Here is a 13,343-nt window from a genome sequence, read left to right on the forward strand (position 1 = left end):
ATTTGAGATATGGTCTCTTTGTGACTAGAGTCTACATTTACGTGTCTGAAGATCTACAGTAGCAAATGTATTGTGTACACTAGAATGCTACAGTTTACAACCTCTGATGGGCTTCTGTCCACTTCAGCCACAGATGCGTCCCTGCATCAGTTCCAGGTGAATTAGCCTCAGCTACTTAAAGCTACCTTCTACAATTGACACAAACTTTAATTAGGCAGAACCTATAGGCAAAGCTGTCTTATTATGCTTCTGGGATGAAAGTAGGTTGTCCTTTTTAATCATTAAAATAGCTGCAGATTAATGAAGGATGCTGCCTAATCTTCTTAAATTATTCATCTTAAAAATATAACCTTTGAAACCATACACACATAATCCTGCAATCTCTCGTCAAAGCTCCTTAAGCCAAGGAGAGTTAATGATTTTCCCAAAGACCAAGCAGTGTGCATTCCAGAGGGGAGCAAGCTGCACTTAGCATCAGCTCCCATTAAGCTGGTGCTGGGACCTAGTTGGAGTCATAGCTTGAGGCCAGCTGCACATAAAGGCAAAGAAGGTCTTAATTAGAATTCTCGCATGCATTTCCTAGAAGCAGAATCCAAGACCAACACCTTGACGCTTCCTAGCACTTCCATGCTGTGGATTCCTTGTGGGTTACATCAAACATGCCCAGACATAATTTAGTGACAAACAGGAGTTCTTTGGGGGCCCGGGCCACTAGCTTAAAAACTTAGTTTTCCGCACTTCTGATATATTTTCTGATTACTGGTTTGGCACTACAAGCAATGTAAATGTCAAGAAAGAGATAAGGAGGAAGGGAAAGAAGAGGACAGAGAAGAGAGGAGGGGAGGGGAGGTGAACAGAGAAAAGGAGTTGCTACTAAAGCATACACAAGAAGGAAGGATGTACTTATAAGAGGCTGAGGAAAACTGACTACCAGATTAGGCTGAGGGGAGCATTCTCAGAGATTTCATACTTATAAGAGTGAGGCACTCATTAAACCTGAGACCATCTTTCAACCTCAAACATGTAGGCATCAAAACACATGGCTCTCAAATGTCACCCCATCTCTGTCTCCCCCCCCCACCCCGTGTGTGGCATTTGTTCTATCACACTGATACAGTACTCACCCAGAAAGAGGAAGAGAAGAGGCCTGCCTCTAGCCCTATCTCAGGATGCAAGGGAAGAATCAGCCTACCCTTGACTGTCCATTTAACCACTCAGGATTATCAGTGGAGATAAACAGCACTGCTCGAAGTCCCCAGAAACCAACGGGGCCTCTCAGCAGCCTGGTCCACAGCTCTGGAAAGCACCCAACACAGCATGATGGTCAGTTTGTTGTGTTTTACCTCAGGATGACTGGAAGCACCATTCTCTCCTACACTGCTAGAGACTTTCCTAAGCTCAATCTATTCAGGCGGATATCATAGCACAAACATACACCATGACACCCAGGCTCCTTTGCACTGATCCACTAGAACCATCCCCCCATTTATGCCACAGTTTGCATCTCAAATGTCTCCTAAAGACCTATGTATTCAAAGGCTTGTTCCCCAGAGTGGTGCCAATAAGAAGTGATGGAAACTGCAAGAGATAAGGTCTCCTAGAAAGTTGTAGATCATCAGTCACATGGTCTTTAAGGGGAGTTTGGGACCCCAGTTTCTTCTTTCTCTCTTTTCTTCCTAGCCATGAATGTGAGCATTCTGATCTACCATGCTCTCTTACTATGGTGTACCAGTAGAAGTCCAAAGCAAGGGACCAATCCCTTGCAGATTTGAGCCTCCAAAACAAAGAGCCAAAATAGCATTTTTTCTTTCTATAACTGATTTATTGTAGGTACACATTTCAGCAGGGAAGAGCTGACACGCACATGTGTAGGAACAGAACTTCATTGGTGGCACACGGTGTGAAAGTTCAAGCCAGAGAGAGGAAGCACATGACAGTTTGAAATTGAAAGGCTAACAAAAGATATCGGTTGCAAGAAGAGATCTGCAGGGAAGAGGCTAAGAGAGCCTTGAAGACTATAGGAAAGGCAGACTTAAGGAGCAGCCATTACCTGGTTCTGAGGTAGGGCTTGTGTGAAGGCCTTCCCTCTTCAGCTGTAAACCTCACCACTGCAGCAATGCTTCCTCTGTGGACATGACTAGAATCCATCCTCAAAGCTGCCAGGAAAAGCTGGTTCATGGGAACTTGTTCCAAGCAAGGGACTCTGCTACATCACAGCCCAAGGAGTGTTGTCAAGGGAAGCTGCTAATACTGGGTTCAACCTTGGGCAGCGTGCACAGCAGGAGTAGGAGGGCTCTGATGAGGAGAGCCATCCACACTGTGAGAACTAGGAGATAAGGTCACATCCACGGCAGGAAACAAACACTGGCCATCTTTCCCAAGCTTCCCGAGCCACACCACGGAGAAGCCAGGAGTGCTGCAGAAGTTGAGTGAGCATGCACCCGGATGGGGGGAGACCACCTTTCTCCTGCAATGTCTCTCCAGCATCCTCTGATTGACTGAACACTGTGCTATCTAATGGGTCCAGGTCCATCTGACATAGCTGAGCATTGTACTATCTAAAGGGCCCATACATATTTTCATAGCTCAGATAGTCAAGGATGAATTTGAGTCTTCTATGTTTTCCCCATTTTTGTATGCGTATAGTATATTCATTTGTATGTGTGGTACATGAGTGTTATACATAGACATATCTAACCCATGTGGAAATCAGTGGTCAAAACCAAATCAGGTGCTTTCTGCACCCACTCTCCACATTGGCTTGGGTTTTTGTTGTTGTTGTTTTGTTCTTTGTCTTTCGAGGCAAGGTCTCTCATTGAAACTGGAGCTCGCAGACTGCCTAGATTGGCTCCAGGGATTCACCTGCTTCTATTACCTCTGCTCTGGAGTTGTTCGAACCACCACTACACATGGATATTCACATGGCTGTTTGAGAACCAAAATCATGCGGGCATCTTACCAACAGAGCCATCCTCCTAAACCCTCAACTTAGATCTTAGAGGTAAAGACAAGTACCTAGCCTACATCAAGCAAGCACCTTCAAGTCTAAGAGCCCATCACACTGCAGACGCAGATGCATGCCAAAGACATTAACACACTCTTTTGAGAACTGCCCTCATCACTGGTGATGAAACTCATTCAGTGGGAGGAGAGCTGTAGAGATGTAAACAGGACAGGATAATGCAACCACTTGAGTCAAGTGTGGAGCTTCTGTGCTCTGGGATCCATCCCCATGGTCTTCTACCAGACTCCGAGTTCATCCCAATAGCCATTGGCTGCAATGCTTTTCCAAGCTGCCACAGTCACTGGCACGACCAGTCTTCTGATAAAGGCTGACAGACTTTGGGTAGCAAATCTCTAGCTAAGCCATAAATAATATGCTCATTTTTGACCCTTACTTAGCCATTTACATGGCTGTTGTAATTGTTTTGAAAGAGGGCAATTTGAGGCCTGCATGTGTCTGGGATGTGTCAGCCGTGGCCTTCTGGCCATGCTCTGGCTATCCTGCTAGCCAAAACAGAGGTCAGAGGGCATACTCTGAACTACAAAACAAATCAGTGTCTGTGAGTGCTTAGGAAAGCAGCAGCTGTGATCTTGTATTGTTACAATGGGTCCCAACAGCTGGAAGGATCCAAAATAAAGGCCAGCGTCAAACATATATGTTCAAGTTCGGTGCATGCAAGCACAAACGTCTAGCTTTCTAGAAAACACACATCTGGAAAGACCCTGTTGCCAAAAGGAATATCAAAAACCAAAACTCATGTCTACAGAATAAAAAAAAAATCATAAACAACTGTTATGAGCTGTTTATAGGCTCCCCAAATTCATACATGGGATCCTGACTGCCTTCCTACACAAACACACCCAAACAAAGCTAAAGTACTTGGCAAAGGGGGCTTTGGAGTTATCAGGTTTATATGGGGTCAAGGGTAGAAGGCTTAGATGGAACCTGTACCTACTGTAGAAGAAGACAGATCTGCCCGCACTTAGGAAAGGTAATGTGAGGACACGGCCAGAAGGTAGGCAACAGTAAAAGGAACATACTCTCGCTGGGAACGAGGTCTGTCAGTACCTTGACCTTGAACTTTAGACACCAGAGTCAGGGAAACTAAATATCTGTTATGTATGCCACCTGGCTTGGGATACTTGTCAAGGTAGCCTGGGTTCATGATGACAACATCAAGGCTAGAAGACAGCTCCATGCTGAACATAGCATGAAACTTGAAGTCACAGAAAAAAGAAAAATGTTAAGAGGTAGACCTCAGAGACACCAACTGATGGTATTCAGGTGAGAGGAAAGATGGGTTTTACCTAGGGCAGTAGGAGACTTTGGGGAAGAAAAAAAAAAAAGGAAAATGAGGAAGTCACCAGGAAAAGCAAGCAAGTGGTCTGTGTGGGGGAGGGAATGGATGAATTCAAAATCTGGAAAATCAATTAGTCACAATTCCATAGAACACAGCAAAGAGGGAAGCAAAGGCCGAGCTACACAGACCTCCCTTGGTGACTGTCACTCCACCTCCCAGGCTGCTTTGTGTCCCTGTGGCTGTGTTTCTTAGCTTCTCATTTCTGTGCACGTGCTTGGTATGGTCTTTTTCCTTCATAGGAATGAAAGGTCTGTGAAGGCAGAGACGTCACTTTGTAAACGTTATTTGCCCAGTATCTATATGGAACCAGAGATAGAAAAAGAAAGAATGTTGGGGAATTATGTGTTTGTTGATGAGCCTAACAGAAAGTATACCCTTAGCAGGCAGCAAGCAGCTCTTTGGATACAAGGCTAGGAACCCACAGACCAGCAACATAGTTTAGACTTGGTGAGCCATGTTTGGTCTTTCTTTATTATGTCTTCTTTTTTCTTGATTCTTCAATTTCAGATAACTGGGGAAAATGCTAAATATAAAGGCCATTCTTATTTCAGAGTTATTCTAAGCCAGATACAGGTAATACTCTGATAAATGAACTATTATATATACATTCAGAATACAATAGAAAACTATTTTGGCAATATATATATATATATATATCACATATAAATATTTAATATAAATATACTATGTTCTATATAAAATAATATATTATATAGATGTAAACATATGCTACATATAGTATGGTATAGTATATATTTACATATACACATGTATACATTTATATACATATACATACAATTATATATGTGTACAAATATAATCAAGCTTATACATGTATATATATATATAAATTAAGTTTATATCTGTATTTAAATGTATAATCAAGTATGCAGATTATATATACACATATATATTAAAAATTTTAAAATACAACATACTCTTTCTTTCATGGATTTTGAACCTATTCTAAATGGAGAATTCAGAATCCTTCTATTAACCTATATCGCTATACATCCCTAGCCCAGTCTAGGCCTACTTTGATCCTACTGGAAGAAACAACTAAACTGAAGGGTTTGGAACAGCAGGTCACAAAGTATGCAAGCTACAGGGCCAGATAGGGAAGTCACTTGAATTGAGGTTTAGGGTTCTACTCACTCATGGTTTCCCCATACATCTTACCAATTAGATTTTACATTTCAGCAACCTCATTAGTGTTTCAGGCTTTATGACTCAGGCTTGAGGGGGAGGGGCCAGTGACCCACAAAACAAAGGCTTCAATGTCTCTGGAGCTGAGAAAACTCCAGCTCTGGCAGGGCAAATGCTATTTATATCCCATTTAGTGGCATGCTCTGGAATGCACTTCTACACAGGGCCTCCAAACCAGTTTTGAATTCTGGGCTTCAACAATGAGAAAGAAGCAAAACAGTGGGAAGTTGAGGGGTGCGGGAGGGGGCATCTTGTTCTTAATATATCACCAAGTCCAGTGTCATGTGATTGATAAATGGAGTTAAATGGCTCCCAGCATTGACTTGCCTTCAACAAGACAGTACCCTGATACAGTGAGGAGTTCAAATTAGTAAAAAATAAAGGGTAGGAAAATACCCTAGGATGAAAGAAAAAAAATTGTGGTAAAGCCTATTTGATTTTATTTCAGGGCACACAATGGATACACACACCATACATACAGAAGGACAGATAGAAGCATTTTTATTGACTGCGAATATACATGTCCTATAGTCACATTCTATTATGCTTATGCTTTCTCCTAATACAGAAGAGCAGGGTTCTACAGGAGTGAGTCTTGGCACGATGCTGCCCGAAACAGAAGGTGCCATGCAGCTCGGCAACCTAGCAAAACTTGTACAGTGATGGATTACAACAGCCTCTGCAAGGCCTGCCCATTACCCCCGCTCCATTCATGGATCGCAACCAAATTAATTTTCTCTTGTGCCAGTTCTATCACAACCCCCAGGTTCACAAAGAAGATTTACCAGGACATCAGAATCCAGAAGGGACTGAACATTTTCGTCCTGGAAGAGACTTAAAATAGAGCTTAAAAATAAAACAATGAGAACGAATTTTTAGCTCTGCAGAGCTCATGGTTTCTAGAAATTGCTTTTCTAACTGAAAAAAAAAAGTTTCATTCTTGCTGTCATTATTGCATATGCACTATGGGTTACTGAGGAACTAGCTTGGAAATCCAAAGGATCTAATTCCCTACTTGATGATGGATTTCAAAATCAACTCTCAAAATCAAAGTATAGTTGGGAATAATGTCACATTCCTAGTATAGATGCCCCCACAGGCACTCTGCTCAGCAAAAACAGAAGGGAAATGAACAGGTATGTATACACTTCCCATCAGCTACATTAAAAAGCAAAAACAAAATGTAGGTAAAAATCATTATTATTAATATATTTAACCCAACATGCCCCAAATACTACTGGTATAATCAAGATCCATTTTACAGATAGATAGATAGATAGATAGATAGATAGATAGATAGATAGATAGCTATAGTTTGTGTGTGAAGTTGTCAAAAGAATGAAAATATGACAAATTAACAAGATACTTCACATTTTAAAAATATAAACCTAAGAAATCTGTTGTGGATTTTACTCTTATAAATATAATTATGGATAGCTATATTTCAAGGACTCAGTAGTCACCTGCTACCATAGCAGACAATGGAAGCCTTAAGATTTCTCTCTTCCAACACAAACAGTTCTAGTTGCAAGGGCCTGGCTATTGTCAAGAGAAGCAGCTATTTTAGGTGTTGCCTTACTCCTTAGACAAGCTCACACTCTGGCTTCTCTCTGACCAGCCACACTGCAGCTCCATCTGGTGTAATGGAACAGATCTGGCCCCAAAGAACTACCAGTTTCTCCAGCAGACATGCAGTCACAGCAGGAAGTTTGTCCTGGCTTAAGCAATTCCAAATGGTGACCTTCTGAACCTGGTTCTTCGCAGCTGCTACATCTGGACGGCAGCAGGGCTTAAATTAGTGTGTCTTTGATATAGCATCTTTGCAAAGAGGAGAAAGCAAGGTTGAGCCTTGTTCAGGATGGGCCTTTGAGGAAGCTTAAAGGAAGCACAGCTAATATTGAGGAGGCTCTGTCCTTTAAAGGCAAATTTTAAAGTTGCTTTAACCATCTGACCTTTAACTCAGTAAGTACAGTTGTCTTTCCTGAGTATTACAGTGATGATATCCATAAACATATTTCATTTTTCTCAAAAGCAAACCTTACTGAAATTGTAACCTACTAATCAGAATTGAGAAGGGGAAAGCAATTGCTGCTTTTCACTTTAAAAAGTCAATCTTTGAACTTCTTCATAAGCACATAAACTTGCAATCATATTTTGTATTTGTGTGTATTGTTTTATGTGTATATGTGCTCTGTGTTTATGGACATGTGCACGCGTACAGGTAGATGTGGCAGCCAGAGGGCAACACTTGGGTGACTTCATCCTTTTCACAGTCTACCTGGTTCTTTGAGACAAGGCATCTCACTAAACCAGGAACACACTAACTCAGCTAGGCTGGCTGACCAGCAAGTCCCAGGGATCTTTCTGTATCCACCTTGCCAGCAAGGAGATTATAGCCACCCAGCCTAGCTTTTCAGTGGGTGCTGGATATCCAAACTCAGGCACTCATGTCCATTTAACAAGCGCTTACTCATCTTCCCAGCCCACAGCTACCAGGTTTCAAATAGTTTAGCAAATTAAATAACTACTGATATGGAGTATAGTGTCACTTCCCTTAACAGCAAACACTTTCTCTTAATTATATACGTATTTATCTAGTGCTGAAGAGGAAACCCAGGATTTCATACACTCTTAGGCAAGCACTCTACCACCGAGTTATACCTATTCCTCTATTTAAATATAGATCTTTGACCCCCTAAAACCAATTATAAAGTAGTTATTAACATATCCACATAAATTTTACTTAAATTTAGTGTGTTCCAAATGGAACACAGAAATCCAACTCAAAACCCAGACTGTGTTCACTAGGCAAATAGAAATTCTATACCTAGTTTGTGTTTTAGGGAAGCAATGTAGAGATAATCATGGCTTCTCCCTAGTGTAACAATAAAAAGATCTGGAACGCTTCACAGAGATCCCCCACAATCTTAAGCTAGATAACAAGCAGGTGGGCTTTCTAGGGCTGGGCAAAGAACACCTATTAGAGGTAGAACAGGTAACCAAAGAAGGAGGTCCTCTCAGAGTTCTCAGAGGGGTGAGAGATGTTCAGCTTACAACCTGCCACAGAGGAGAGACCTCATCAAAGCTGAAATAGTCAGGAAGACTCCAAAAATGAGAAAAGTACGGCAGGGCTCAGCTTGTAAGCATAAGGACCCAAGAGTTCCGACCCTAGAAGCCTGGTGTGGTGACACATACTGTAATCCCTCTACTGGGAAGCAGACATGCAGCTGCCTGGGCTTGCAGCCCAGACAGCCTGTCCTCCTTGACAAGCTCCAGACCACTGAAAGATCTTGTCTCAAAAAAAAAAAAGGTAGGATGAGAGAGCCAGAGGACAAAACCGAATTGTCTACATGTGTCTGCACACATTCTACCTGAGCACGTGCGTATACACACATACACCACAGAGACAGACAGATAGAGAGAGAGAGAGAAGAAAGAAAGAGACAATAAGAGAAATAGAAGGTTAAACTAGGCATATAGAAAGACTATGCTAGATATAACCTCAAAGTTTAAAAATAAACCTGAAAACAATCAAACTGATCAACAAGCAAATTAACTGATCACCAGAAGGAAATCAACATTCCTTAAGGGGAGAGAAAAATTCAGACTCACAAGAGGGTCAACATACTCAATGACTAGCTTCCAGTGACAGATTACAAGATACAAGAGAATGAAAAAAAAAATCAGCTCAGAAGGACAGAGTTGGTCAACACTAGAGAATGCCAGGAGAGGCTTCTATTCCATTCTATTCTATTCATTGCTTCCTACTCATTGTGTTTCTATATGCCTGAAGTTTTAGTTTCATGTTACTTATAGTGAATATCTATTTTTATAACTGTGGACCCTTGGACTACACAGATTTACCAGAACCAGTTAGCCAGTGGCATGATTTTTTTTTTTTACAGTAAATGCTTCTTTGACCAGGGAGGAGGTTCTGGCATCTGAGTACTTACTGAGTACTCAGCTCACAGAGATATTATTTGAACCCTAATAAAAGCCCTGCACACCAAGCTTTGGCGAGCTTCATTTGTTGACCACACTTAACATGCCTTACCACACACTGGTGTTGAGGGAACTGAGGGACTCCTATGTGACTCTGTGGAGAGAGGATGCCTGGAACCTTGCTCCATGTTCCAATAGACAGTATTAGAATAATACCTGGCACATCTCTTACAATAGCAACATCTAGATTATACAAAAAATGTAAATAGTAGTCTAAAAAATATGGAATGAGGGTTGTTGAGATGGCTCAGAAGGTAAAGATGCCTGCCACCGAGCCTGGTGACTTGAGTACAATCCCCTGAGGTCACAAGGTGGAAAAATTGACTCCTGAAGGTTATTCTCTAGCCTCTGTGCATGCACACAAGTGTACAACACACTTGCACACACACACACACACACACACACACGCGTACACACGCGTACACACACATACACCACACACACACACACTCTCTCTCTCTCAATTAAATGTCACAAAAATATTTTTTAAATATGCAATTAGAAAAGACTTACTAAGTGAACCCAGCAACCAACTCTTTAGTCACATTATACCATACACAACAAAGCTAATACCATGGGTCATTGTCAACACACTGTATTTGGAAAACAACCAAAGTCTGTCCAAGGAAAGCAAGTAGTAGTCTGACCAATGGCATGGTAATCTTTCTAGTTTCCACGAGCTGAACTTTCTGCCATTTCCTTCACAGATGAGGATCAGATGAAACAAAGGTGAACCATATTGCCTTTGTGCAGCTAATAGAGACACTACTGCCCTCGGTGAGTTACTGTGGCTCTCAGTGGATCCAAAGAAGAGAATGAATTTGCCAGCCCTCTTGCATCTCCTTATTTTTTGTTTGTGACACCTGTCCAAAATGATAAAAATAAAAACAAAACCAAAAAGTACTCTAAAACTCACTGCCCCACCCAACCTGACATTATGAACTCCAACTGCCTGTCAGTCAATCTCTACCAAAAACATTACTGCAGTTACCATTCCTACTTCCCTGAGAGAAATAAAGTCTTCTCCTTCTAAAGGAACCTCAAATGTCTGGGATCTGAAGAGATCCAGAAAGCTGCTAAGGGCCTAGGAGAATTCAAGTACAGAACTGCATAGTCTTCCTTTCCCCACCACAGCAAGCTGGACTGCAAAGAACACTGGCCTGGGTCTTCCACGAGGAAAGACCATCAAGAATCCTCTCATTAACCTGAATTTGTGATGAGAAAGAGAATCACTTTCATGTCCTAATGTACTCAAACACAACAGCACATCAAGGGAAGAGAAGTACACATGCATTCAGTGCAAATGCATAAAGGAAGAAAAGGATTGGACAGAGTCCAGGCACACTGTACTGATGTGTAGATGGGTAACCCCCTTCTATTCGACCTCATCTCTCCTGAGCTACCTCACTGTGTTGCTAGTGGGCCCCAGTAACATCTCTGAATAAGGCAGCCATGTCTAACTCTGGCTTCCTCTCCTCAGATACTAAGGTAATTGATTGGTCAGAGAAAACGTTCTTCCATCCCGAACATCTGACACCTAGTTTTCCCACTGTCCTCGACTCACTGAGAAGGAGGCATCACGGTGATCTCACATGTGTCAACTGAGGCAAAGAAAAGCAACTAACCAAGTCGTTTACATGCACAGCCCAGTTGTTGGTCTTCACAGAATTAAACCAAAGAGTGCTAATGGCTTGGTCCCTGACTGGTAGCACACAGAGATAGCCCCTCTATTATCACAAGTACCTTGTGTAAAAAAAAAACAGGAGAGTTCTACTGATAGCTCAGAATATATATTGGAAAACTTGGAGCCAATCTAGGCGTAAAGCAATCAGAAACTCTAAAAATGAATACTAGTCACTGGGAGAAAAATCAGGCTGCAAATATCAATAGCAGACAGGACCAAAGGAATCTCAGCTGAGAAGGCAATGAGCACTTAATGAAGGTGGCCTCCCAAATACACTTCACCTGGCTGCAAACCAACATCCAAAAGTCAGCACTCTCCAAATATCTAACCAGGAGAACCCCGCACCAGCATGCCCTTTTGCCTTCCCAAAGCATTTTTCATGGCACTATCCCTATGAGATTACACCATTCCCATTTTAGACAACCCTGGTAGTGTCGAGCACCTTGGATAAGGTCACAGCGCTATTTCGGGACAAAGCTAAGACTATAATTTACTACCCTCATTCTTTCCACAACATTGCACGATTTAGCTTATTGTTCCTGCGCTGTTTCTATTTTTAGTATTGCCCTATTGGTTACTGAAAAGTGTCTCTTGACCTAATGTTCTACTCAAAGCAGCTGAGGTTGCCAAGGAACAGAAACCCACTGAGGGGAATGTGAGGAAGGAGAAGTAGCCAGGAAACGGCGGGCAAGTCTCACAGTCGCTCAGTGGCAGGAGGGAATATGGCTGCATCCTGGCGGGGAGGGGAGGTTAGAATTGAGACTAGGTCAGAGGCAGAGGCATCTTCACCAGCATTCAATCCCAAGGCCATCTAACTGTAGCGCAATAAACTCTGCATCTTGCTTTGCACAGCTACTGTACCAGATCTGTGTATACATTCTTCATGGCTCATACAGGGTCCAAGGTGATTATCAAGGTCTCACAGCCCTTCCTCTTAGTTCTGTGCTTCACAGATGATAAAGATATGCATCTCCTCATTCTCCCTCCCAAGTGAGGTCTTCTGCATAGACTCTGGTGATAAGGCAAGCTCTGGATAAATGCCCACTAATTTGATTATTTGTGGTGGGAGAACGGTGGCAACGAGGCTACAAGGCAGGAAACCATTCTGGTGATAGATAGCCCATACACTGGGCCATTGAATCAACATTCTAGAAAAACAGCAGAAAGCTACCACCACACAGGCACCGTGGCTGCATTTAACCAAGGCCTTTATTTTATGGGTGAGAGGACTGGCACTACAGAATGACTTGTATAAAGTGGCACAGAAGTGGTACAGCTCTTGCACCCACAATCTCTATACATAGGGTATTAGAACCAAAGATTTCCTCTTGAACCTGACCATCAAGCTTCTTTGCTCAATAGCCAATGGTATAGATCTCCTTGTATGTCATGCTACCTTGAAACATACATGATAACTCTATCATCAACTCCAGTGTGTAAACACTCATAAACACCCTACCATTAGATCATAAAGTCTCACCGCCAGCTAGCTGCTCAATAGGATTATCAGGGCCCTATCTTAATCCCACTCAAACCACCCAGATCTCAGACAGCAATGTTGGGTTTTGGTGCTTTTTGTTTGTTTGTTTGGTTGGTTGGTTGGTTGGTTTTGTGTGTGTATGTGCTGTATGTGTCCATGTTTATGTCTCTTACTCAGCCTGGAACTTACCAATCAAACTAGACTTGCAGACCAGTGAACTCTAGGGATATACCTCCAACCCCAGTGTTTTCACTACAGACACAGGCCTCCATGCCTGGCTTTTTGTGTACATTCTGGAGAATCTAAATTCTGGTCCTCGTGCTTTATTGACTGGCCATTATCCCCTGCCTAAAAGCAGTATTTTCAATGCTCTCCTGCTCATTTTAATGTGCAAACATAAGAGATATTAATAGGATCTTCAAATCATATGTATATGATGTATATGTATGTATATGTACACATACATATATATGTGGGATTTTAAAGACTGTTTTTAAATGTGTGTGCGTGTATATCTGTATGTGAGTATGTATACGTGAGTACAGCCTCCCACAGAGGTCAGAAGCGTCAGATCCCCTGGAGCTGGAGTTACAAGCAGTTATGAGTC

General features: G+C 42.1%; 1 protein-coding gene across 8 annotated transcripts in view; it reads right to left on the minus strand.

Moving 5' to 3' along the window:
* Mitf (melanocyte inducing transcription factor) overlaps positions 1 to 13,343 on the minus strand; it is a 207,691-nt gene that overhangs the window by 124,719 nt on the left and 69,629 nt on the right. The gene's annotated exons all lie outside the window — the stretch shown is intronic.

Source organism: Mus caroli, unplaced genomic scaffold, assembly GCF_978045245.1.
Source record: "Mus caroli unplaced genomic scaffold, Mus_caroli_1 scaffold_7, whole genome shotgun sequence".
In the NCBI taxonomy this organism is placed as follows: Eukaryota; Metazoa; Chordata; class Mammalia; order Rodentia; family Muridae; genus Mus; species Mus caroli.